The sequence below is a fragment of the Lissotriton vulgaris genome, chromosome 3_1, assembly GCF_964263255.1.
Source record: "Lissotriton vulgaris chromosome 3_1, aLisVul1.2, whole genome shotgun sequence".
Lineage (NCBI taxonomy): Eukaryota > Metazoa > Chordata > Amphibia > Caudata > Salamandridae > Lissotriton > Lissotriton vulgaris.
In genome coordinates, this window is record NC_141689.1 from 131,537,789 (window position 1) to 131,564,517 (window position 26,729).

Genomic DNA, 26,729 nt, shown 5'->3' on the forward strand with positions numbered 1-26,729 from the left:
CAAATCAATAATAGTAGCAACCATATTATCCTTGTTAGATTATGTTAATACGTTTTTTGCCAGCCTATTTACTGCTATTCTATATGAACTTCAAGTGATACAGAATGATACAGAATGAGATGGCAAGGTTGGTCAATGGAGTCCCAAGACATATTCATGTTACACCATTGCTAAAGAAGTTGTTCTACTGAAGCAAAGGATAGAATGTAAACTTTGCTGAACAGTTGTTAAGAGTGTAAACAATTTAGAGCGAAGAATTATCAGAGACAAAACTGAAAAGGTATGCTCCTCTACACAATTTAAGACCTGCTCATTCTAACTTACTGATTGTTCTGAAATATTAGAGGAGCAGGTCGGAATACAACATTTTTGGTGTTGGCCACCCATCATTTGGAATTCTCTGACTTCAACAATCCACCAACCTATGGGCATTGTATCATTCTTGAAAAAATTAAAGACTTGACGGTGGAGATGATTACAAGCTCCCCTGACAGAGTTTTTACTATATGTTATGTTATGTTAAAACAGAATTTATAAAGCGCATGTACACCGGAGAGGTTTCATGGCGCTGATCCGGTTAAAATCCAAGCTCTAGAGAAAGGTTCAGAAAGCCTGTTGGAAGAGCCAAGTCTTTAAAAGACTTCTAAAGCCAAGAAGATTAGTGCAAGAGCGGATGTCGAAGGGAAGAGAATTCTAAAAAGTAGGGCCAGGGTCGAAGTGAGTCAAGAGACCTATGGTGAAGGTACGCTCTACAAATTTTTAATAACATAACATACCACAACATGTGGGGTTGCAGAGTAAGAAACATGCTCATGTTAGCACAACAAGATGTATTGTAATGCAATTAATCCCAAGCAGCTGTGTGACATACCGTTAATATACAAAGCCATGCATGTTTCGACAGTTCACCCCTGGAATGACTTTTAAAGTACCAAGTAAGATATTTGATTTTAGCCTTGCCACCAAAGTTGCAGAATAAGAACATCTTCTATTAGTAAGTATGGGGCAAGATGGGTACAAATGGTTTGTGGTGGCTTTCAAGTCATTAATTGTCTGTTGTTGAACATTCCCTTAGATTTAGATAAAGGCCGCAAAGTGCCCAGCCAAACACTCCCCGAAAGTGACCTAAAAATTGATCAACTTATCGTCCGGAAGGCCGGACATAAATGGCGACATACTAAAAATGAAACAGATAAACAGCACTACAAAAAACCACATAGGCGCTACATGGATCATATAGCCTTAGCTTAAAAAAACTACCTCGGGATCAAAATAAATCAGGCCTCAATCTCACATAAAGAACTCTATAAAATAGTCAAAGAATTTACCAACCCTGCATCATGCAAATTACCACTCACTGCTTCCCAAGAATGGGTTGACGCCCTTTCAACTTATTTCCCAGAGAAAATAAAGGAGAGTTACAGACAGTTTCCACCTAACACTGCACCTAAACAAGAGACCAACAAAACTCCCCCTCACTCACCCCCCTTTCAAACAATTCTGCACCATCACAGAGGAAGAAGTAGCTCTTACCCTAAACAAAATCAAATCCGGATCTCCAGATGACCAGGTATCCTCTCAGATCCTATCAAAAATTGCCCAGTCCTCATTCCACACCTAACAAAAATCGTCAATCTCTCACTGTACCATTCTACTGTTCCCATACACTGGAAGGAGGCCGCATTCTAACCAATTCTGAAAAAACCTACCGCCGACCCAAAACAACTTGCCAATTATCGACCTATCTCCCTCTTACCCCTGTTGGGAAAGGTTATGGAATCACTGATTAATGTAAAGTAAAACACAAGGTTTCCCTTTAGGTAATAATTTCACATCAGAAACAATCGCATCACATCTGTTCACTCATCTCGGGCACTCTCCTTAAACCAATCAAAGGTTGTGAAACACTTACAAGGAAGATATACACTTAAAAACATATCAAAACATACTGTTTCTTATAAAGTTTAAAAAAAATTCATCTGAATGTACAAGTATATTAAAAAAAAATTGATAAAAACATTAAAAACACATCTTATATTCATGCAGATTCACAGGAAAAAATTGAGACAATAGGATTTTGTCTTGCTGATGTTAATTTAGATTAACTTGGTACAACAAAGTGCTGAGCTTTCATTCCCTATAACCCGCAAATTTGTTGACCACTCCAAATTTAACAAACACTAGGGCGTCGACGCGTTTCGGTAGTCTTAAATTGTTACAACCACCTACATAAGGACAATTTATATATGCTTCTCTTTATAATTGATGTCACCTAATACAAAATAAAACAAGACATTCTTTTACCTTTTGGGCATAATAACAATATTTCAACATCAACATAATTACATCGAGTTAAACCTGGCTACTACATTCTCATCCGGACAGCACTCAAACAGGCATATACGATATGAAAAATGTCATCATTGTTTTCAAGACTAGAAACATTATAAAAAACATGGAAAGGTAAAAGGTGCACACCCCCCACTCTATGTCTCTATATACTTGATTACATTGTCCCAGCTCTATCTTTTTGCCCCGTTGTTCTTTGTACGTGCTTCACTCATGGTCCACTAATGAAAAACACACTCTCTCACAACCGCATTCACTCTACACTCAGATATTAACAACTCACCTGTGCAATCGCACATGTGTGAGTGTCCTTCCCAATTTTCATAAACAAGATATTCCAATATAGCAATACAGCAATCTGTAGAATATAATACAAATGCTGTTACTGATCCAGGTATATTCGCATTGGACCATTGTCACATTAGCAGAATCTTTCCCTGTAAACTTTACACATGGGGGCTTACCTTTAAAACAACTCGTGCTTTTTTTCTTTTTAAACAAGTTCACTAAACCGTTATGTTCGGTTAACTTCAGGCCAAAACCTGTTGGTCAAGATATAAATGCACGGATTAGGGTCACTGGTATAGTTTTCTAATCTATCAGCTACCTCACCTAGTTGTTTTTTTACCTTATTACTTTGTGTGCGCAAATTGTTTATCTGCCACTGTGTAGGCTTTTGCTTGTGGATACTCTCTACAGAGTCACCTTTTTCTAGAACACAAAATAAATCCACTCTATAGTTTTTGGTGAGTGTATCCTAAATATAGCACAGATAACAATAGTGACGCAAATAGTGTCTCACCTGTATATCGCGGTGATCAGTTTTATTGTTAATCTTGGACCCGGGGTATTGGATGGCCATGGCTGTATCCATCATACCGAAAGAATAAATAAAGGTGAATGAGATGGTTGCATCCCGTTTATCAAATATTTTTTTATAACACATAACCAATCTAAAACATATTCGTCCACCCTGCATATCCTAAGTAGGCATTGTCTATTTACGAGGAAGATCCCTCTACTGGAATTAAAAAGCGACCTACCTCGCAATCCTGATTACCAAACTAAGCGCCCAGGTCGCTCTACGAGTTCAATCCTCCGATGCTTTTGAAGACTATGTCTGTAAAGGTGTTAGCCGCCCTTCCTAAGCTTGGTGCCGTGTTTCTAGTTCCATATCTATTCTCTCAGAAATCTAAACCATCTAGCTCCTGACTGGCTTACCTTTCAATTCCGACGACCAGCTCTACCCACAGTCCATTCCCTGCATACCACGTATCGTGTATCGCAGCCCGTACTGGTGGAAGGCACGCTTGATCTACGTGGCGCTTTTTAAATACGTCAAGAATGACGATCTCAACATGGTACCGCCCTCTCACACTAAGAGCAATTTCAACAATGCTTTATTAAAGCCTGCTGTGATTACAAGTTTACTTTGACTACCTTTCAAATATTTAAAAGTCGAATGAGGTTTAGTTTAAAACCTAAGTTTCAATCTTGGTCTTACTCATAATTGGTAAAAGAAACATATTTTTTAATCACATTTAGCTCATATTTTTAACTCCTTAGGTCGTCATCTCATCTAATGATTTCTGCATACATTTATGGGGAAGTTAATCTTGAATAAAAATAATGATAATAAATCTCCCCTTGTATCTTCAGCCATTATGTACTTTATTACTCTCTATGGCATACATGAACTGTAACGATGAATCATTATGTTCCACATTGCGAGAATAGCAATATGGACCATGATATATTCCTAACAAGATGATATTCCTAATCTCTTTATCACATAGTTGCTATGTCATAGATGTGACTCATCTCGCTCTTAATGTTTAACTTACTCGTTTAAAATCCAGTTTCCTGCGGCCATATATATATATTTTTATTACAGTACTAAATATATATATAATTTATTGTTGAGGTACAATTCTCATCCAATCTTCCTTGGTATTTAACCCATTATTTCCAGTGTCTAAACTTGAGATGTACCACTGTTCCCTGTTTTTTTTTTATTTCTACATTGCCACTCCTCTTTAGACATATAATTTTTTCTATAATTAACCATGACAATTCAGTGTGTTTATGGTTTAGTCTAATGAAGTGATCTACCATTGGGGCATTCGTTTTCCTTATCTTTAGTGCAGATTTATGTTCAAGGAGACGTAAACGGAGTTCTCTATTCGTTTCCCCAACATTCGCAAGTCTGCAGGGGCATAGGAGTAGATAGATTAAATTACTGCTCCTACAATTATTGAGGCTCTTTGCCTTCGTAAATTTGAAGATACCAACCAAATCTATTCTCTATTCAAAGAAAATTGATAACCGACATCCATAGAAAAAGCAAAGACAGGAACAATACATTCCACTTCAGTCTTTCTGAGCAGTGGAAACTAATCAATGAGTGTGTCATTCAAAGATGAGGGGATGCAACTGGGAAAATATGAACATATATGTGGACAAATGAGGCCTTGTCAAAAGCCTAACACAAATGGTACTTCGTTTTGAGGTTTTCACATGGGAGGTCAGCAAAGAGGACAGTACGATAGGCAAAGCTATCCCATTGTTACATCTGCTAGAGGACCAGATAAAAAAAGGTGTCTGAAAAGTTTGCAGGTGTGAACGAAAACACAGAAGTGCATTCCTTGGTTGAGAGCCTAATCTGCAGCTTGGCTGTTAACACAAGGCTACAAAGCAACATTGTGTCATCCAAAGCACCAATACTTGATCCACTGTACAAAAAAACTGCCCACTTTCATTCCTGTTTCAAAAGGAGATGTTTCACGATATATGACGTGAATTGTTGAATAAGCCATGGATCTTAAAGAAGAGTGGTTAGAAATTAGAGTCTCACTTCCAGGCAGAAGTTCTGGGAAGCAGCCTTCAAGTTAAAGAGCAAAACCAAAGGGGATGATGGGCGGAGTGTTGAACATTGCAAGCACTCACCCCCAGTCAACTGATCTAGGTTTAATCCATCATCATTCTTTAGCTCACTCCGTCACCCCAGTTCATACATGGCCATATGCAAATCAGTCTGACCCTGTGCCTCATGGGACCAGTCCGGCCTGCACTCCCCAGTCATGTCTTCCCTGGACTGGAAACAAGTATCGGGGACCAGTTTCTGGCTAATCAGCTGTCATCAGCCATGCTAGCTTGAATCCAGTGGCAAAGTGAGCAAGGGACCCACGTCTGGGCATTCCCTTCACCTGCCGGAACTGCAGCCACACCAGCATCCAGCCCACCAAGCGATCAGCCAAAGAACCCAACCACCTCCGCTGCATCCTCCTCAACAGCCGCTCCGCTTGCAAGCACACCATCGAACTCTGGGACCTCCTAGACTCCACCGCCCCGGATGTCGCCTTCCTGACGGAGACCTGGCTGAACGCCACCTCAGCACCAGACATCCCCATAGCCACTCCACAGGGCTGCAAGATCTCCCACAGAGACCGCACCACCGGAGTGGGAGGTTGAATCTCCATCATTCACAAAGACTCCATCAGAATCTCAACCAACACTGACGACACACTCACCACCGCCGAGCACATGCACTTCCAGATCCACACCGACCCCGACACCACCCTCAGAGGAACACTCGTCTACAGACCTCCTGGACCTGGTCCACAGTTCAGCAACAAGATCGCCGACCTCATCAGCACCCACGCTCTCGCCTCCACAGACTACATCCTCCTCGGGGACCTGAACTTCCACCTCGAGAACAACAACGATGCCAACTCCACCGCCCTGATCGACAACCTTGCCAACCTCGGACTCAAACAGCTCGAGATAACACCCACCCACGCTGCTGGACACACACTTGACCCCATCTTCTCTGCAAGCCCCCACGTCTCCTTCAACCACCCACCGAACCCCACTGGACCGACCACAGATGCGTCCACTTCATCTTCAGGAAACCCACCACACACCACCGCACCCAAGAGCTGCAGCACCACAGCTGGGGCAAGGTTACAGAGGACCAACTGATGAACACGCTCACCCAGAGACCACCCACCGACCCCACCGACCCAGACACCGCTGCAACCAACCTCACACAGTGGATCCATGACTGCGCCAACACCTATCCCCTTTCAAAGCCTCCGCAACCAACCACATCAACAAGAACGCCGCCTGGTTCACCGAAGACCTATGAATCTCAAAGCACACTTGTCGGAAGCTGGAGAAGAAATGGCTCCACGACCGAACACCAGACAGCCACACAGCCTTCAAGAGCGCCACCCGCAGACACCACCAACTCATCAGGACTGCCAAGAGGACCACCTTCAAGGACCACCTAGACAACAACGCACACAACACCAAAGAGCTCTTCAGCATCGTAAAAGAAGTCTCCAACCACAGCTCCATCACCAACGACATCCCACCATCACAAGAACTGTGCAACTCTCTGGCTACCTTCTTCCACCGCAAGATCACCGACATCCACGACAGCTTCAATGCCGACCCCCGCGCACCGACCACCGAGTCCACCACCCCTGCGACCACCACCCGCACCAGCGGCCTGACCACCTGGTCCAGCGTCAGCGATGAAGACACCATCAAAACCATAAACTCAATCCACTCCAGATCCCCATCGGATCCCTGCCCTCACCACGTCTTCATTAACCCCTTCGACGCTGATGACGAGCTGGGCTCGTCATGGTGTAGCCTCCTCGCACGCTGATGACGAGCCCAGCTCGTCACGTCAAGTGCGTTTTTTAAAAACCCAGCGTGCGAGCGGAATTCCGCTAGCGCGCATGCGGTTGAGGCCAGCACAACCATAGCGCCCCAACTCCGGAAATCTATCAACTGCTCCTTCGAGACAGCCACCATCCCGGAAAGCAGGAAGCACGCAGAGATCAACGCCCTCCTGAAAAAGCCCGAGGCGGACCCTAAGGACCTGAAGAACTTCTGGCCCATCTCCCTGCTCCCGTTCCCAGCAAAAGTGACATAGAAGATCATCAACAAACAGCTAACCCGCTCCCTCGAAGACAACAACATCCTGGACCCTTCCCAATCCGGTTTTCGCAGCAACCACAGCACTGCCCTCATCGCCCCACTGACGACATCAGGACCCTGATGGACAAAGGAGAAACAGCCGCCCTCATCCTCCTGGACCTATCAGCAGCCTTTGACACAGTCTGCCACAGCACCCTATCAGCACACCTCCATGATGCCGGTATCCAAGAGAAGGCCCTGGCCTGGACCACATCCTTCCTCTCCGGCCGAACCCAGAGCGTCCACCTCCCACCCTTTTGCTCAAAAACCACATAGAACATCTGCGTCGTTCCACAGGGATCCTCCCCCAGCCCGACACTGTTCAACATCTACATGGCACCTCTCGCCCACGTCGCACGACAACATAACCTCAACATCATCTCCTACGCCGACGACACCCAGCTGATCATATCCCTCACCGAAGACCCCCACACCGCCAAAGCTAACCTCCACCAAGGAATGAGGGCCATAGCCGACTGGATGAAGGACATCAGACTGAAGCTGAACTCAGACAAAATGGAGGTCCTCATTCTCGGACCCACCCCATCAGCCTGGGACGACGTCTTGTGGCACACATCGTTAGGCAAGGCCCCGGAACCCACGGACCACGCACGCAACCTGGGGTCATCCTCAACTCCACCCTCTCCATGACCAGGCAAGTCAACGCCGTCTCCGCATCCTGCTTCAACACCCTCAGAATGCTCCACAGAATCTTCAAATGGATCCCTGCGGACACCAGAAAAACCGTCATCCAGGCCCTCATCACAAGCAGACACGACTACAGGAACGCCCTCTACTCAAGAACAACAAACACGCTCTTGAAATGACTACAACAAATCCAGAACGCCTCGGCTCGACTGATCCTCGACGTCCCCCGCCGCAGCCACATCAATCTCACCCCACCTGAGAGGCCTGCACTGGCTCCTCGTCATCAAGAGGATTACCTTTAAACTCCTCATCCATGCACACAAAACACTACACAACACTGGACCAACATACCTCAAAAACCATCTCAGCTTCCACAACCCCACCCGAAGTCCCCGCTCAGCCAACCTCGCCCTTGCCACAGTCTCTCACATCTGGAAAACCACAGCCGGTGGAAGATCCTTCTCCTACCTCGCCGCCAAGACCTGGAACACTCTCCCAACCAGCCTTCGACAGACTCAAGACCTGCTGGCCTTCAGAAGACTCCTCAAGACCTGGCTCTTTGATCAGTATTGCCAACCCCCACCCCAGCGCCTTGAGACCCTCACGGGTATTTAGCGCACTTTAGAAATGCATTGATTGATTGATTGATTGATTGACAACTTAGGGCGAACAAAGCAAAACCAAAAGGGATGATGGACGGAGTGATGAACATTGCAAGCACTCACCCCAGTCAACTGATCTGGGTTTAATCTATCATCATTCTTTAGCTCACTCCGCCACCCCAGTTCAGACATGGCCGTATGCAAATCAGTCTGACCCTGTGCCTCATGGGAACAGTCCAGCCCGAACTGCCAAGCCATGGCTTCCCTGGACCTGAAACAAGCATCCTGGGACCGGTATGGGATATGATATCTTCTAGTCAACCGGAGCTGTGCTTTCTCACCGAAACATGGCTCAAACCACACTGCACACCGGCCATCACTCTAGCTATTCCGTGCAATTACAAATTATTGCGACTGGACCGCCCTATAAAAACTGGTGGCGGAATCGCTGTGGTATACAAAGAAGAATTGAAAGCTACTATTTTAGAAGCATTTTGTTCCCCTGACATAGAAATTCTGATATTTAAGATACAGTCCTCTAAGGAAAACTATAAAGGTGCTCTAGTTTATAGGCCACCTGGCACTTACAAAAACTTTTCCAATAATTTAATTGAATTACTTGCCCCACATATAAATGATGACGGTGAGTTCACATTAGTTGGAGATTTTAATGTCCATGGTGAGAAACATGACTGCAATGATGCTCAATCATTAATAACAGACCTATCAACTTTAGGTCTGACACTAAAGAATATTGGACCTACGCATCAGGCTGGTCATACTTTAGACTTAGTTTTTTCTAATGTTCACACGATTTCATGCCCGCCTGCTATCCAGGTGAGCTGGACTGATCACTTCGTTGTGGAATTTATTACCCCCCCTCAGGCGCCTAAACCCACGCACCCCAGCACACTACCTTGCATCCGTAGACAGTGGCATAAAGTTACTAATTCTACTTTTAAAGATAATTTTAACCCTCCTATACTACGACACTCGGATGACATTGAAGCAGCTCTCAAGAAATTTGATGATGAAACCAGGAAAACTATAGACAGAATTGCTCCACTAAAACTTTTTAAATCCAGGCCAGTCAGGAAGCAAGAAGTCTGGTTTTCTGACAAACTGAGAACTCTTAAACAAGGAGCCAGGAAATTAGAAAAAATATGGAGAACATCCCATCTTCTAGAAGATAAAGAAAAATATTGGAGTGCATTATCTTCCTATCATAAAGCAATACGTTGCGCGCGTAAAGCACATATTGCCACTCAAATACAAGAAGCTGGAAACTCCCCTCGAGTTCTTTTTCAAATATTGCAAACATTTGCTAAACCGACAGCATGTGAAGCTCCTGATACTTCATCCCAATAGCTGTGTGATGAGATTTCATGTTTCTTCACTAACAAAATTGATAAAATCTACGATAACATTTTATGTACCAATCAGGCTTCAATTATAATCCTGATGAACCCCTTACCTACTCTCTCTAACTCTATACCGGACTCACAATCCCTGGATACCTAAAAGTGGTAGTCCAGAGGATGCTATACCAGCCAGACTAATACCCACTTTGGATGAACAACTTAGTCCATTGATCACAGAACTAGTGAATCTCTCACTCATCTCAGGCACTGTCCCCAAGGAATGGAAGCGAGCTCTCGTCAGACCTTTGAGGAAAAACACCGCCCTACCATGGTCTGACCTGACAAATTTAAGACCCATCTCTCTGCTACCTTTCCTGGGGAAAGTCATAGACAAATATGTCAATCGACATCTATCTAGACATATTGAACAACTACAGGCCTTGGATGAGTCTCAATCTGGATTCCGCCCCAAATACAGTACCGAATCCACTTTGTTGTCGGTTACTGATGATCTCCATGCCTACCAGGACAAGGGCCTATCAGTCATCTTGGTTCTATTAGATCTATCGGCAGCGTTCGACACCGTATCTCATTCCATCTTAATCCAACGGTTGTCGAGCGCTGGCCTTAAGAACAAAGCCCTGGAGTGGCTAAAGAGTTTCCTAGCTGATCGTACCCAGAGAGTCACCATGGGCACATACCGCTCGGCGGAAATTGAGATCTCTAAGGGGGTGCCACAGGGCTCATGTCTGAGCCCCACGCTCTTTAATATCTATGTGGCACCCCTGGCAGGAGTGTTGCGTAGATACGGCTTTGTCCCCGTATCCTACGCAGATGACACTCAACTCCTGTTCCCCTTCAACACTCTTTCCGCCGAAGTTAGGAACCCTTTCTCAGCTGGCATGAAAGCAGTGGCACATTGGATGTTCTCCAACTATCTCCAATGCAATGTCAGCAAAACGGAGATCATGCTATTTGGGGAAGCTAAGATACTCTGGACTCCGGATTGGTGGCCTGCAGAGCTGGGGGCTGTCCCTGAACCCAAACAGATTGTGAAGAACTTGGGTATTCGGCTGGACCATGATCTGTCTCTTAAACAGCATACCAGTTATATATCAGGGATATGCTTCCATACTATCGGCCTGCGTCGCAAAGTCTTCCCTCTTTTACCTAACTCAGTGAGGAAAACCCTCGTTCAAGCACTTATACTGAGTCGGATAGACTATTGCAACGGTCTGTTAATTTCAGCCAATGAAGGAGTGCTAGATAAACTGCAGGTCATTCAGAACACGGCAGCTCGCCTTGTTCTGAATGCCCCTCCGAGAACTCCCTCCAAACCCCTCCTTGAGCAACTGCACTGGCTCCCAGTTAGACAAAGGGCCAAATTTAAAATCTGCTGCTTAATCCACAAGTGTCTGAACGGACAGGGACCTACTTATCTTGAACGAAGATTTGTTCCTTATGTCCCAGCGCGGTCCCTCAGATCAAGTACCAATCTCTTACTTGTGGTCCCCCATGTTAAAAAGGCCAGGCATGGAGGTAGAGCTCTATCCACTTTAGGTCCAAAGTTGTGGAACAAACTACCACTGACCTAAGACAATGTAAAGAACATTTAACATTCCGTAAGCAACTAAAAACTATTCTATTCAAAAATGAAATCTAAACACATCAGTATACCAGTATGTTCGTACAGTTACCGGTCAAAAGCGCAGAGATACTCCTGCCGGAGTGATTCTAGCGCTATACAAAACCACAAATAAATAAATAAATAAATCAGCCGCCATCAGCCAGTCTAGCTTGAATCCAAAAGCAAAGTGAGCAAGGAACCCAAGACTGTGCATACCGTGCCAACTTAGGGTGAACAAAGCAAAACCAAAGGGGATGATGGATGGAGTGTTGAAGATTGCAAGCACTCACCCCATGTCAACTGATCTGGGTTTAATATATCATCATTCTTTAGCTCACTCCGCCACCCCAGTTCAGACATGGCCATATGCACATCACTCTGACCCTGTGCCTCATGGGAATTCCAGAGCGGCAGTCCTGGTGTCTCACAGCAGCCAATACCAGCTCCAAGAACACTGGCAAAAAACACAAAAACTGGAACATAAGAATTGACCTCAATCTCTGCATTGGCTTGGTTTCAAGTGGCAGGTCATAATTCCAGTGCAGAGGAGAAGGCAAAAGGAGTCGAGCAAGTGGCAACACCAATGACCATTCAAAGGATGTTCCCGGACTATATGGATGAACCAAGAGAGTTCTATGTGAATCAAACTCATTGGTGTATTGTATGGAAAGATGTGCCAATGTCCTGAGCGTAAATTAAAGTATTTGGCTTGTCTGGCAGCCAGCATGTCTTCGGAGTGTATGTTCAATGCAGCGGCACAGTTGTTACAGTGAGAATTACCATTCTCTTGCCTCAAAATGTGAAGAGATTGGCCATAATCAAAATTAACCAACACTTCACACCACACAATTACACTGCCCTGAAATACCACAGGTGTAGGATGAGGATGATTGGTCAGACTCAAGGGTGTTAGCTGACCAACATCTTTGCGAACCTTCTGGGTTTGAGGATGGACTCTTCTTCCCTCACTCTAAGTAGGCTACCATAGAACTTTTTAATTATTTATCACCAAAGAGCTTCCCTCCCCCAAAAAGGATATATCTGGTGAAACATTATATTTGTGTCTGACTTATGCAGCCTCACCATTTTTAGGCACATGTACGGCCAGATTGGAGTTGGGTCAGTGTGCAGTGAAGAAGGCTCACTATTCCCTTCAGGACATTGGAGACAGTGCCTCCCTCCCTCCCATGCCATTCCTTATTTTTGTCATCACCTAGCAGGGCTGCCCCAGAATATCACTTGATTTTGCAAGACTGCTAAACTCCAATGTGTTGCGTGCATCAAAGAGGAAATACAATTGCGTACTTACCACAGTGTTTGGATTGAAACAGGTAACTCTTGCAACAATTAGTGATATATTATTGAGTGATTGTGAGTGATGATTGATGATTCATGTGGGAGTGTTCAATACTAATTTGTAAACTTGATTTTGATGATTTGCAATGTTTGGGGTTCTGATGGGTGAACATTTTTCCTGAAGGTGATTAGCACTTTTACACAGCGAGATTTACTTGCAGGGTCTATTCGCTTTTCTTGGCTCTTTAGTCCCTTTAGTCAACAAACACATATCTACCCAAAATACTCAAATTATATTTCTCTTATTGTTGGCAGCAGTGCATTACAGGTCTATCTTGCAGGGGTCGGGACAAAGTTGAACTGATATGTTACTCAAAGTCAGGAGGAGGATAAAAGGACAAAGGATGGGAATACCTCAACAGCCAGAAGAAGGGAGGTATTGTGCCTATTGACTTCAAAGGGAAACCAACCGACATAGTAATGATGCTGAGGCCTGCTCAGCTCTGTGACCTGAAGAAAGGTGAGTTGGTTTGAGAAAAACTGTTGAGTGTTTGTGCTCGCTCAAATGTGAAATTCCTCTTATCTGGTTGTGGACAGGGGGGCTGTTATTCACGAGACAGACTTGTGATGCCACATCATCATCATCATCTTCATCACATGACATAAACAATTGGCTAAATGGTGTGATATTGATCAGTCGGGTAAATGCAGCTACTTGTCTATGATTGGTTGTAAATTCCTCTCACTTCTCAGTTAATCTGTCTGCCGTGATCGATAAAATGAATGATTGAAGCAGCCATTGCCCTTGCTCTTGGTAGGTGGCACACTCTTCATGAAGCTTACCTTTTGTCCTTCTTCTTGTCTCTAGAATATCATTTCTGTTTTACAATACACAGGCCTTTACTTCTCCTGCATGAAATACGAAAGCTCCATAACAGTCCTGCTTACCTTACAGGTGAGGTTCAGCCAGGTAGCTGAGAAGGACATTCTAAGAAGCATGCAGATGCCCTGCCCAATTTGGCAATTCAGTATAATTTTTCTTTTAAGAATCCCATTTTTCAGAACTGTGTGGATTACAGAGGGAGCCAAGCTGTATAAACTTTCAGGGTTGTACAATAAACTTTAGCAGGGACTGTTGTCCCCCTACCTCCTGTGGGGTTTTGCATACCTCTGTGCCCACACTGGCCAGGCCTAACCCTTCCCTTTCTGTACACATTGGACACTCCTATGGGCAGGGTGCAGTGAAAGGTAGAGCATGTACTAGTGTGGGTGACATGCTCTGGTAGTGAATTACAGCCATTTTCGTTTTTCAATACTGAAAGGCTATACTGCCAATAGGCTATACTGGGGAATGCTGTGTATATTCTTTACCTGTATATCTTCCCGTAGGAGCAAGATAAAAAAATCTTGTATCCCTGAATTTAATAACACATCTTTTAGGAAGGATGGTTTTTAAATCCTGTGTTTGAAGGTGGCACTTTTAGAAAATGGCTGCTTTCTTGCTTGACCTTTGTGTGCCTTTGGCTGTTTCTGAATTGACTGTCTGGTTTGTGATTGACAGGCCTGGGTTATTCCAGGAGACAGAATGAGTCTGCCCAGTGGTGAATAGAGAGATCTGCATCTGGATGGTAGGGAGGAGTTGCACCTGGGACCTGAATAGGACTGTGCCTGCCCCTACAGTGCTGGCTCCACCCCCTGTGGTCCGTCTGATGTCTCTGCCCTGCACTGTGAAAGGAGAGAAAGAATCATGTTGACAAAGTACTCCAGGGCTGTGCTTTCCCTCCACAATGCTGGCTCCACGTCCTGTGGGGCGTCTGATGTTTCTGCTCTGCACTGTGAAAGGAAAGAAGGAGTCATGTAACCAGAGTGCTCCAGAACTGGTTTGGACCGGGCTCAGAGCCCTCCTGCACAAAGTGAACACAGACTTTTTGGAGTATAAATATTGGGACCCTGATCCCAAGAAATTAGATCATCCTGGAATTAAGAAGGAACCTCGGCCAAGTAGAAAGCTGGAAGACTGAAGAGGAAGGACTCTACTGCTGTGTGTTTGTGGGCTGACCTGCAGTTGCTTTGCTGCTAAGGAGAGGGGAAGGACTTTGTTGGTGCTCAGTCCCCTTGCTTGAAAAGATCTCCAAGGGCCTGAAGAGAGCTCGCCTCCTGTTAACTAGTCCCAGGAACAAAAGGACTTCACCCCCAGCTTCCCCCCTGAACTCTGCTGAGAGAGTTATGCCCTTCCTAGAGTGCTGAGTCCGACTGAGGGGCCTCTGGAAGCTGTGGCCTGCTGTTTGGGAAGCTATACAAGGAAAAACAAAAACAATCTGCAACTTTTACCCATCGCTCGCTTGCGACAGTGTGGGGAAATTCCAGCCGCCGCGAGGATCCAGATCGTCGCAGCGCCTGTCCTCGCTGGGTGAAATCGCCGCATCGCTTGCTTGCGGACCGCATCACGTCACTGCGAACATCGTCGCAGAGCCATTGCATTGAGTGGCCGCGAGAGGAGAAGATCGGTGCTGCACCGCACATCGCCGCCACACTTGAGATCATCTCCGCCCCGAAGATCGTCGCATAGTGCCTGTGCGAGACGCTTCCTACCGAACCTGCACACCAGAAGCCATACAAGGTATCGCATCCCTCCCCATTTAGACAGGATTCACCACAACACGCCTGCTGAGTCCAGCTGGGCTGTCGCATTGCCTCCCCAGGGTCTCAGGAGTAACGCGTCGCTTGTTTTTCAACGCTGCAGCTTCCCTTTTGAACTTTTGTAGCAAATACAGGTACATCGGGCCAAACATGAGGCAACTGTGGATTATTGTAATGCAAGCCCTAGAACTCTTTTAAAGTCATATTCTTGAGCTGTGCATGTTGGATTTTTGTTGTACTGGTCTTGTTTAGTTTATATTAAATATGTTTATTTTTCTAAACTGGTGTGGAGTGCATTTGTGGTGTTTTCACTGTGTTACTGTGAGTGTTGATACAAATACTTTACACATTGCCTTCGATAAGCCTGTCTGCTCATGTCAAGCTACCAAGGGGGTGAGCAGGGGTTATCTGAAGAGTGTATCCTCTTTATCCCGACTAGAACCAAGGGTCCTTGTTTGTACAGTGATACCTACCTCTGCCAACTAGAGACCCCCAGATCTAACAATAATTATTTAAATTATTGTGCTCTGAAATGCAGTATACTTGCCTCAATAAGAAAACAAATGCATAATAAAAATACTGTTAGCATGGTTAATAGTCCATATACCATGAAAAGCCATTACATAGGACAGAGTGACCCAGCTTCCCTCCCCTACTACTGAAGCTAAATGATTATATATGAAAGATCTCTGGGATTATATGCTTGCACATGTGTGCATATTAAAAGCAGCTGCATTCTTGTGTTATGTCAAGGTGCCACTGCCTAGTCAGAAAGAATAACAAAGGGCATTGTAGTTGTGGAGAAGTGTGGCTCAGGGGTTAGAGGCGGCAGACCCGGAAGCTGAGATCGGCCCTGGGCCAGGGTTCAATTCCCCGCCTCGGCGGGTCTTGGGCTCAAAAATTCCACGGACTCGATAATTCTCGCTCCGGTGCCTTCTCAACTCACGGGTTCACACTCTGCGACTCTGGGCAATAGCTTGCTTAATCTCCACAACGGCCCCTTGCGGCGGGATGCCTGGCTTTCACCTTGTGGATACCCTGCCGGGGTTATCTCACAGGGGAATACCAGGACGGGTTCCCTAAGCAAGCGCCGGGAAACCCTTTGTGGGTAGCTGTGCGCTATATAAGCTCAAATACATTTACATTACATTTACATTTGTAGTTTGACCTTGTTGTTGTAGTTGTAGTTTAGTCTGCCCTGTTCCCTTGATGCACTGGGCCAGGGATAGACTGATTTGCATATAGCCAGATTCTGAGCTGGGATGGTGCAGTGAGCTAAATAACGGTGATGGATCAAGCCCTGATCTTTGGACTGGGTAAGAGTGGTCTGCTTAATTCAGACACTCTGTTCATCACCACCCCCTTTTCTGAATAGTTGTTGGCCACTATAGGTGTGGCAGGGTATACTCAGACATTAGTCCCTTGCTCACTGCACCATCAGGATTCAAGCAAGCCGGGTGGACGACGGCTGAAATGCAAGAAACCGGTCCCCGGAAGCTTGTCTCCTTTCTTGTGAAGAATTGGCTTTCTAGTTTATTCTGCCCTATTCCCATGATGCACTGGGCCAGGGACAGACTGATTTGCATATAGCCAGGTTCTGAGCTGGGATGGTGCAGTGAGCTAAATAACGGTGATGGATCAAGCCCTGATCTTTGGACTGGGTAAGAGTGGTCTGCTTAATTCAGACACTCTGTTCATCACCACCCCCTTTTCTGAATTATAAATAGAGGTTGGCAAAGAATCTCACTCCGCCCGTGAAGTTTGCGGAGTATTGCCCACTCCACCCTCACGCGGAGTACTGAAAAACTCTATGATGGGGAGAAGTATTTTTCCTCTTGCGCAGATTGCCAACATTAAGTTGTCGAGCATGGGCACGAAAATTGCGCACTAAACTACCACCCGGTGAGATTTGTCAACATGCGCGCTCGTGGCAGGTCGCAACAGCTTGTGTTGAGGAAGCTGCTGCACAAGTAGAAAATCTACTCGAGTGGCAGAAAGAAGTAGCGCCGTCTGGCACTCTGCGTGGTCGATTTTTAGCTGATTTTGGACATACTCCAGCGCTAAAAGTCAGCACAATCAGCACGACATACTGCAGTCCGCCGGTTGCAGAATTGTGTGTAGCATGGCAGAGTTCTGTAGAGTAGAGCTCCACCCAGGCAAGGTTAATAAGTTACTGGAAGGAGTAACTAACTTTACAGTCATTTTTACAACGCTATTTTAGATGGTGGGGACATGTTAACTTAAACTTTTTACAAGTGTAATGTTGCTAAAAAATGTAGAAGTACCTCTACATCACCTGAAACAGGAGGTGGAGGCAGTAAAAACATCATATACAAATGAAAAGCTGGCACTACTAGTAGTAAGTTCACAATCATATTTGATATTTCACACACTTGGTGGAGGCCTTTGCAATCAGGTTGTGACAGGAAAATTTAGAACATATAAAAGTTAAAAACCAATATATTTAAATATTTGTAAGTTAAATGTTAATGGAAATTAAGTTTTTATTCATATTTTAAATGTACAAACATTTTGTTAAAAAAGCTATAGTACTATTGACTATAGTAAAAATTATGAATTGAATACATTTGCATATAATAAATTAAATTACAATTATTTCTTTATAAAATGAGGTAATATGTTTACATTTATGTATGATGTATTATAAGGTACTAAAGTTATGTAAACAAGTTATCTATATTATTATTTTTATTTTAGTTTAGTTACATTTCATTTTAAATTACAAATTTTGCTAAAATTGTGTATAATACAATAATATTAAATTATAATTTAATTTAAATTTTTTATGTTATGTTTATGAATATTTAAGGAAATTCATTTATTTGAACACGATTTCCTAAGGGCAGTCTATTTTAAGTCAAATATTTTCCATGGGAGGGTGATGCTGCACCTTTGAGAGATTATGGGTAGTTCTGGAGTATATTTATGGCAGTTTTGGTTTCTTTTTGTCTTTCAATCAATCAGATATTTGTCAAGCGTGCTAATCACCCGTGAGGGTCTCAAGGCACCGAGGGGGAGGGGGTGCACCTACTGCTCTAACAGCCAGGTCTTTAGGAGTCTCCTGAAGGTCAGAAGGTCCTGGGTCTGTTGCAGCTGTGTGCGAAGGGTGTTCCACATCTTGGCCGCGAGGTAGGAGAAAGATCTACCACCGGTGGAGGACCTGTGGATGCATGGGACAGCGACAAGGGCAAGGTTGGCGGAGTGCAGATGGTGATTCGATGTGTAGAAGGTGAGACACTTGTTGAGGTATGCTGGTCCGGTATTGTGGAGTGCTTTGTGAGCACTGGTGAAGAGCTTGAAAGTGATCCTCTTGTTGACGGGGAGCCGTTGCAGGTCTCTCAGGTGGGCTGTGATGTGGCTATGGCTGGGTATATTGAGAATGAGGCGGGCAGAGGCGTTCTGTGTGCATTGGAGTCTCTTCTGGAGTTTGGCTGTAGTTCCCAAGTAGAGGGCGTTGCAGTAGAACAGCCTGCTGCTGACTAGGGCCTGGGTGACCGCCCTCCTGGTTTTGGTGGGGACCCATCTGTAGATCTTGCAGAGCATGCAAAAGGTGTTGAAGCAGGAGGAGGAGATGGCATAAACTTGCAGGGCCATTGGGAGCGATTAGTCCAGGATGACTCCCAGGTTGCGTGCGCGGTCAGTGGGTGTGGGTGCGGCTCCCAGTGAAGCTGGCCACCAAGAGTCGTCCGAGGCAGAGGGGGTGGATCCAAGGATGAGGACTTCTGTCTTGTCCGAGTTAAGTTTCAGGTGGTTGGTCTGCATCAGGTGGCGACTGCCTTCATTCCTTCCGTCTTTAATGCAGTTTGGTAACAGTAAAAGACGGACCTTTTGGTACATGTTATTCCTTAACCCAATTCTTAGCTCTCCTATGATCCCTCCTTATGTGTTCCTTAACCCCTCTCCTTTAGTAAAAAGTATTCTCTATTTTCCAACCAATCTCTCCTATCCCTCCCATGTTTACTACTAAATGTATATCTACATGTGCGTAGAAGTTCGTCACAGCTGAGGCAGATATCTCTGCATATAAAAGATACGAGAGTCGGAGATGGAGACCTCCACACATAGGTTTGTGAATAGCACTTTGTAGTATGTTAGTAGTAGTATTGTAGAACTAATAGGCACACCATAACATGCATACACTAAACCAGGTTGGTTCTGGGTCATGTCACAACAAGTACTTACCCACTTCCCTATTTGTCCTTGTTGATGTTTGTAATGGAGACTGAAATAAGTTGAGTCTGTACTCTTGCTCTATCTTTTTCTTTAATAATTGGAATGCTGTAAAAAAAAAATACAAAAGAGTGAATAGTGGGCTGAGCTGTCCCAATCAAAAATTCGGAATCTTCCCTAAATAATAGAGAGACAAGATCAATTGGACACGGTGCAACATCCATTTTGCATTGTTTTAATGCTTCCACTACTCTATCAATAGTTATCTAATTGGCTTTCCTTACATGAAATGGAAACAGGACATTCTGGTAAGAATTGATAATGGAATCAATGAAAATCAAACTGCCATGCACTCCCCTAGTTTACAGAAATGTGAGGGTTTTGTAAGTTTCATTAGATGGCAGCTGAGGCAAGCCTGGGCCAGACTTCTGCAGTAAATTTGTATCCATATTGAAAAACAGTCTATATTCCAGTTTCTCCTCATTCAAAATCCAAAAGTAAGGAATACAATTTGCCAAAGTTTTTTGCAATTCCTTCTTCAATTGTCCAATCACCTGGAGCAGAGAAGTTATGCGGATAGAATGGTTCTTGGTAGCAACAGTAGTAATAATATGGAAAAGGGCTGAAAATGAATGAATTACTGACTGTTATTGATGATATGCCAATCAGGACGCATGTTTTCTATTTTTAGATCAGACGATTAGACAGTTGAAGAAGGATTTGCAAGAAATTTCAGCAAAGTGTTTGATGAACTCAAGGTAAACATACAGGTGTCAGCATACGTATGGCGGTAATACATAGGACCACCTGGAGTTTTTAGAAATAGTGTCATAGTTATTGAGTTTGTTATTGTTTATGTTTGTAGTGAGTACCAGTTCTGAGTTCTGAGGAGAACCTTCAAATAAAGTCAAGGTTTGTAACGCATCGAATAAATTGCATCCTACAAGCAAATAAATGAGGCATTCAAATCAGGAAAACAATACCAAACCTGAGAAAGTGTTTCTCTATTTGGAAAAATAGTGCTTTGCAAGGTTGTGAAGCCCATTAATGTAGGAATAGTAAAGTAATTAAAATTATTGTCAACTTCTGTGTCTTCCTGTTTGTGCAAGAACATTTCAGAACTGTGAATGTGTATATACTGTCATCATTGATGTGTATGTTGAAAGTTTTTTTGATTTTTTTTGGATTTACTTGTGTAAAAATTGTTGTATATGTTGGTTGGGTGGGTTTATGTGAATTGTTTTAATCAGATTCAGTTGTAATGTGCTTCTGTATATGATGACTGTTTGTAAAAACTGATTAGAAAAATGCGGAAAAGATTAATCACGTGATCACTATATTAAATAGAGTGTTCAAGAAATTGAATGTGTAAAAAGAGTCAGTCAGTATTGGCATTTTTTGTGCTGTTAACTTTCTAAAAGTGCCATTTTCAAAATTGTAATACAAAATCTGACCTTATCATTAAAGTAAGGGTGAAATTTTATAAACTATTTAGGAATGTATTACAAGCAGAATTATTGGATTTATGTTTAAATGCACAGCAAGGTAACTCCCCTCAATCATGGCACGATTCTATTATTATGGTGTTTCTTAAAAAAGGTAAACCTCCGTTATTACCCTCATCTTTTCGCCCTATCTCACTTATAAATTCTGATAGCAAAATTTTTCCTAAAATCTTAGCGGTTAAACTTTCTAATATTATTTCCCCCTTAGTCTCTAAATATCAACATGGGTTTATCCCAGCTAGAGACACCGCTGATCACATTCGACGTGTGATCCCCTTTCTGGATTGGTCCCAAGCAACTTGGTCCAATATTGGACTTGTATTTTTAGACGCTGAAAAAGCTTTTGACCGAGTTGCTTGGGACTATCTTTGGGAAATTCTGCTCAGGAAGGGATTAGGTCAGGGGATCATTAAAGCTTTGAAAACTTTGTATATTACCCCCAAAGCATATATTCGAATCAACGGACAGTTATCTTCACCTTTATTAATCTCTAGGGGTACCCGTCAGGGATGTCCCTGTTCTCCCTTACTTTTTGCTTTTTATATTGATCCCTTAATCAATCGTTTTTTTTTCGGAAGCCAATATTAAACCCATACATTTAGCTAATATCAATTACCGAGTCCTTGCCTATGCCGATGATATTGTGATAACCATTGTAGATGTCCAAACAACCTTACCTATTATTGATCAGATTGCTAAACAGTTCGGGTTTTTCTCGGGTTATAAACTTAATTTGGAAAAGACTCAAGTTTTGTGTTCAGGAGAAAACCCACCAGCAAATATCCCTACCACTTCAGAAGTCACATATTTAGGAATTAAAATTTCGCTACCTATAGAAAAAATACCAGAGCGCAACTTAAACCCTATTATCACCCAAATTAACACTCCATTACAGCGTCTTGATCATTTACGGTTGTCCCTCTTTGGCCGAACCAACATTTTAAAAATGCTGGTTTTACCGAAGGTCTTATACCTATTCCGCACAATACCTCTGGATTTCCTTCAAAAACTTAGAAAGAACCACATTTCGTTTTCTTTGGGGCTATAAACACCACAGAAAAGCTGCTAAAAAAATGATCCTTAGTAAGGAATGTGGTGGATGGGATGTACCGTATTTTCTTTTTTATTACTTTTCTGCTGTCTTACAATATATCGGCCCCTTAATTTTGGATGAAAGAATTGAACTTGCAGAATGTCAGACTCCTTCAATCTATCAAATGATGTTGGGCGAGAAAGTTAAGGGTAGCTTTCTGAGAATAGTAGAACCCAGCTATCACAAAAAAACTAAATATAAGACGCTGAAATCAGCTTTTGGAGTCTGGCAGAAAATTCAAAAACATATTAAATTAGCGAAATAAAATTTTTACACTCCTCTTCTATCAATGGAGCTATTCCCAGAAATTTTTTATGATTTAATCATGTATTAGTGGCAGCAGAAAGGAATTAAGCACCTGGGTGATTTATTTTGTAATGGGCAAATGATTTTGTTTCAGGATTTAATGACCAATTTTTTTGTGGGAAGAAATGATTTTTTTAAATACCTACAACTTCGTAGCTTCCTACATGGCCATCCCGCAATTCCACCGATTAAAAATCCTTTACTAGAGCTTTTACAAAGAAAACCTCGGATAAGTGCTATATATTCAACCCTAATGCAGGAATACGGGGATGATTTAAGCCAATGTCAGATTAAATGGGCTAACAGTCTAGGTATAGTAGATGTCGATATTTTATTGTCAATTAGAATGGCTGCAGAATGTCTCATAACTGGGATGATGAAACCCCAACACTTTATGTGTATCCATAATCTTTATTATACTCCTGGAAGAGTAGTTAAATGGAGCTCGTCGGTAGGCACGAATTGCAGCCGATGTGGATTGTTTGCAGCCGATGAATTGCATATGTTCTTTTTTTGTCCTAAATTATCATTACTGTTTCAACAAATTGAACATTTTTTGTCTATTATTTTGAAATGCAATATAAAGTTAACTAATGAATTAGTATTGCTTGGTATAGATCACACTACTACTCGGCCTAGACCAACTTCATATTTTCTTTTTCTATGCATGGCCGCAATTAGATCCTGTATTACCAAAGACTGGATTAGTCAGGATCCCCCCACGTTCTTCATGTGGAGGGAAAAATTACTATTTATGTTTAATATGGAATCTGCTATCTATAAGCTCAAGGGGGTAAAAAAAAGAATGATGGGAGAAAAAATTTGGGCACCAATTGCCGAGTGGATTTAATTTTTATGTATTCTTTATTTGTTCTTCCATTTTGTACTCTGTTAAAAATGTATTATATAATTTGTTCTTTTTTTTTGAAGACATTCTGTTCTCTTTTTGTGTTTATTAATATGCTTTGCTGTATTTCCTTGCAATAAATCAATAACAGGGATGGGGAATTCCTATAGCCTGACGCCCAGGACATATTGTTTGGGGTCAAGGGCAACAAGTTTTAATGTGCATTTTGTCCTTGGGACAAGCAGGCCCAACCCCCTGCAGCACAAACCCGTTGGCTGCCAGTTTGCAGTACCACATTCAGGATCAGGGAAGGGCACTGCCTGCAGTTAAGTTAATATTTGTGTGCATATGTTAATGCTGTTCAAACTTGTATTTATGGTTCATTAATTGAGAGCCTTTGTTATTAGGCTGAGCGCTCTCAGTAAATGTAAGTTCTGTCTGCACTACTGACAGGGGTTTCAGTATAAAAATGTGGACACACGATTTCAAAGTTTAGCAATATGAGGCTATGCATAATGCTCCCAAAATGTTCTCTGATTAGACACAAATATTTGCAGAAGCTTGAAAGCAAGATTAATGATTCTTTGCTTTCAATATAAAATGTTCCAAAAAAATGAAAGTAGGAAAATATTTTTTTTGCTTGACTACTGTAAAATTTCAGGTACCATTTCTTGGCAGCATCATTTAGTAACGTGTTGATGCAGGCTAGTATTTCCGCAAAATATTAATATTAGAAAATCAGTGTAAACAGTTTCAATACGATTTTGGGAAAACATACAAATAAACAAGCATTGGCAAAGCCAGTAGGTCTGAAATTGTGGCCTGCTTTTTAGTTTTGGGAACGCGTGACTTGTTTTGGCATGGTTTTTGTAAAACCTTATTGATGTGAGAGCTGCCGGACCCTCACCATTATAACAAACATTGGCAAAAGCAAAAATTGTTTTTCGTTTCCAAAATGCACACACAGCCACATTAATTACTGGCAATGAACAAAGCTACTTTGTGTGTTGATATGCTCCTTGTGATAGAGCAGAATACTGTCACTCACCATGAAGCCAGCCGATACAGAGAGATAATTTTAACAAACACAAAGGTCATGGTTAACGCCAGACTAAATTAGGAGCCCAATTATTAAAGAAAGTCTCAAAAGTACCCCCTTGGTATATGACCTTGCATTAAGAGCAGCTATATGGCTTTCGAGAATTCACAAGAATTTACAGCAGTAGGGCTAGAAATAGTACTCCTAGAAAATATTTGTGAACTGCATTTTAGAATGAGCAAGTATGCATGTGTAGATTTGCTCATGCGAAAACCTTAGTGTTTGCAAGTTTATTTTCCCTCCAACCACTCTTTTCCCAACTCTGGAAGAAGGTTTACGTCTGCCATTGTCAGGAGTAAATTTCCAACATTTCTCAGCATTGGAAAAGATTAGAGAAAAGTTGTTCAAAACCCTTAAAACATGCAAGTTAGTAGGTGTGCAAAAACTCAAAAGGACACTCCAACTTTGGAACTATTGTTTACCACTACCTTCAGTCCCAGTATGTAGATTTGCAGAAACGTAGCAACATAAAAGGATTGCTAGTATTCAAACTCTACTATGGTATGAGCCCTGGCATAATCAGAGAGGCTATATAAGAGCTCTTTAATAATGAGATTGCTGCCATAATTTGTCGCCGCACAACATGGCACCAAAGGGACAAGTGGATTGCGTTACAGGACAAGTAGATTCAGGAAGCGACTTGCCCCATCGACAAGTAGATATTTTAATAAATTCCACACCCCTGAATAAAATAAAAAAAATAAAAAAAATCATTAAAGTAAGGGTGGGCGGTGAACTCCTCACTCCGCTGACAGTGCGAAGTTCTGGCAAAAAAATCAGAATCCGCAATGTAGCAGAATTTTCCCCCTATTTGAACACTCCATTTTTACACCAGTCAACAAGAATCTTAGACCCATAGTGCACTCTGGGATCATAGAAGTGGCGGTAATGTGATTTACCTCTGCACTAGACATAATAAGGCATAACTTAATACATCTGAGAGTTTCCTCCTGCGAGGCATCCCTCACCGCCAAGAAGGATTTCAAAACCTCGCTGTTTAGGACTGCATCCTCAACTCAACTTACCAAGCTAGAACACCCCCGTTCTTCACGGGCAGGGCCTACTTCCAATAGTCAGACGCTCCTTTCACTGGCTTCATGGGACCAGATGGCCATCCCTCTGCTGCGCGTTGATTATGGATCTTTTCAGTCATTATCCTCACTGAACATTGAAAGAGCCCGTACTGCTAAAAGCTTGGAAGCAGATTGGTGCTTTATAAAACTCAGACATCATTTATTCTGTTTTTAAAAGGCAATAAATAAATATCTGTGTGAGGCTCGCCAGAGGAGTGAGACTCGGGGTACATGCATCATTTACGGTGCCGGCATAAGACATATTCCAGTTCCCACTAGTAAAGCAGCAGAGGCACAAGGGAGATAAAGCAATCTGCCCAGGAGCAAACCATTTATTCAAATAGGGAAGCTGAGATTAAAATACAAGTTGCCAATACCTGGCAGTGACAATTGAAATCGGGCTAACACATACATTATTAATGCAACAGGAGCAGCTGTATCATAGCTTAGGGAAGTGAGGGGCAAGTGATTAACAATTTTAGTTGTTTTACTTGCCAATAGGGGGTGGCGCTTCCCTTGCTTTAATTATGGCTCATGACACTCTTGTTATACCACAAGTGCCAGGCATCACAGAATGAAACATCGAGGTTAAATGAGCGGCTCACACCTGATGTGGGGGGGCTTCTGTGCTCCAGAAGAGACACACACCTAACCTTCAGCCCTGTACCCCTCCACCCCTCCTGCTGATGCACCCTCCCACAGCGTGCAAAATATCCGCAAAACCCCCATAATGCTTCCCATCAACACTGACAATGATGCTGAACTTCAATTTAAAAAAAGTTGGAGTTGAATTTCCAAGCACTGTCTTACCTTGCGCATAGAGCCACCAAGTAGCAGACACAGTGCCAGGGAGAGGGAGTGCATGCACCACATGTCTCCCTGCAGCTTCCATGGCAGAGCGGGGGCACTGCTTGAATGAATTCAAGGTTTTGTAGGACTGTGGCAGTGACTCTGCTGGAGTGTGCATGATCCTCAGGCCACTAGTCAGATGAATAGAAATACTGAAACAGTGTCCGGGGCAGCGACACTGTCCCTTAATGGAATCCACACTGATATGCCTTCAGGATGGGACAAAAATCACTGTCTCTAGGTTCACTTTTCAA

General features: G+C 43.1%; 1 protein-coding gene across 4 annotated transcripts in view; it reads right to left on the minus strand.

Moving 5' to 3' along the window:
* The window catches only part of LOC147726079 (uncharacterized), a 602,042-nt gene that overhangs the window by 220,925 nt on the left and 354,388 nt on the right, over window positions 1–26,729 (minus strand). The window contains exons 2-4 of one of the 4 annotated variants that reach the window (XM_086960194.1): window positions 19,716–19,811; window positions 2,814–2,891; window positions 2,633–2,707 (exon numbers count right to left, since the gene is read on the minus strand). The exons of 1 other annotated variant lie outside the window; for it this stretch is intronic. The gene's annotated coding sequence lies outside the window, so the exon portion shown is untranslated. The remainder of the gene's footprint in view (window positions 1–2,632; window positions 2,708–2,813; window positions 2,892–19,715; window positions 19,812–26,729) is intronic. 2 more of the 4 variants (XM_086960193.1, XM_086960192.1) reach the window with 2 other exon arrangements.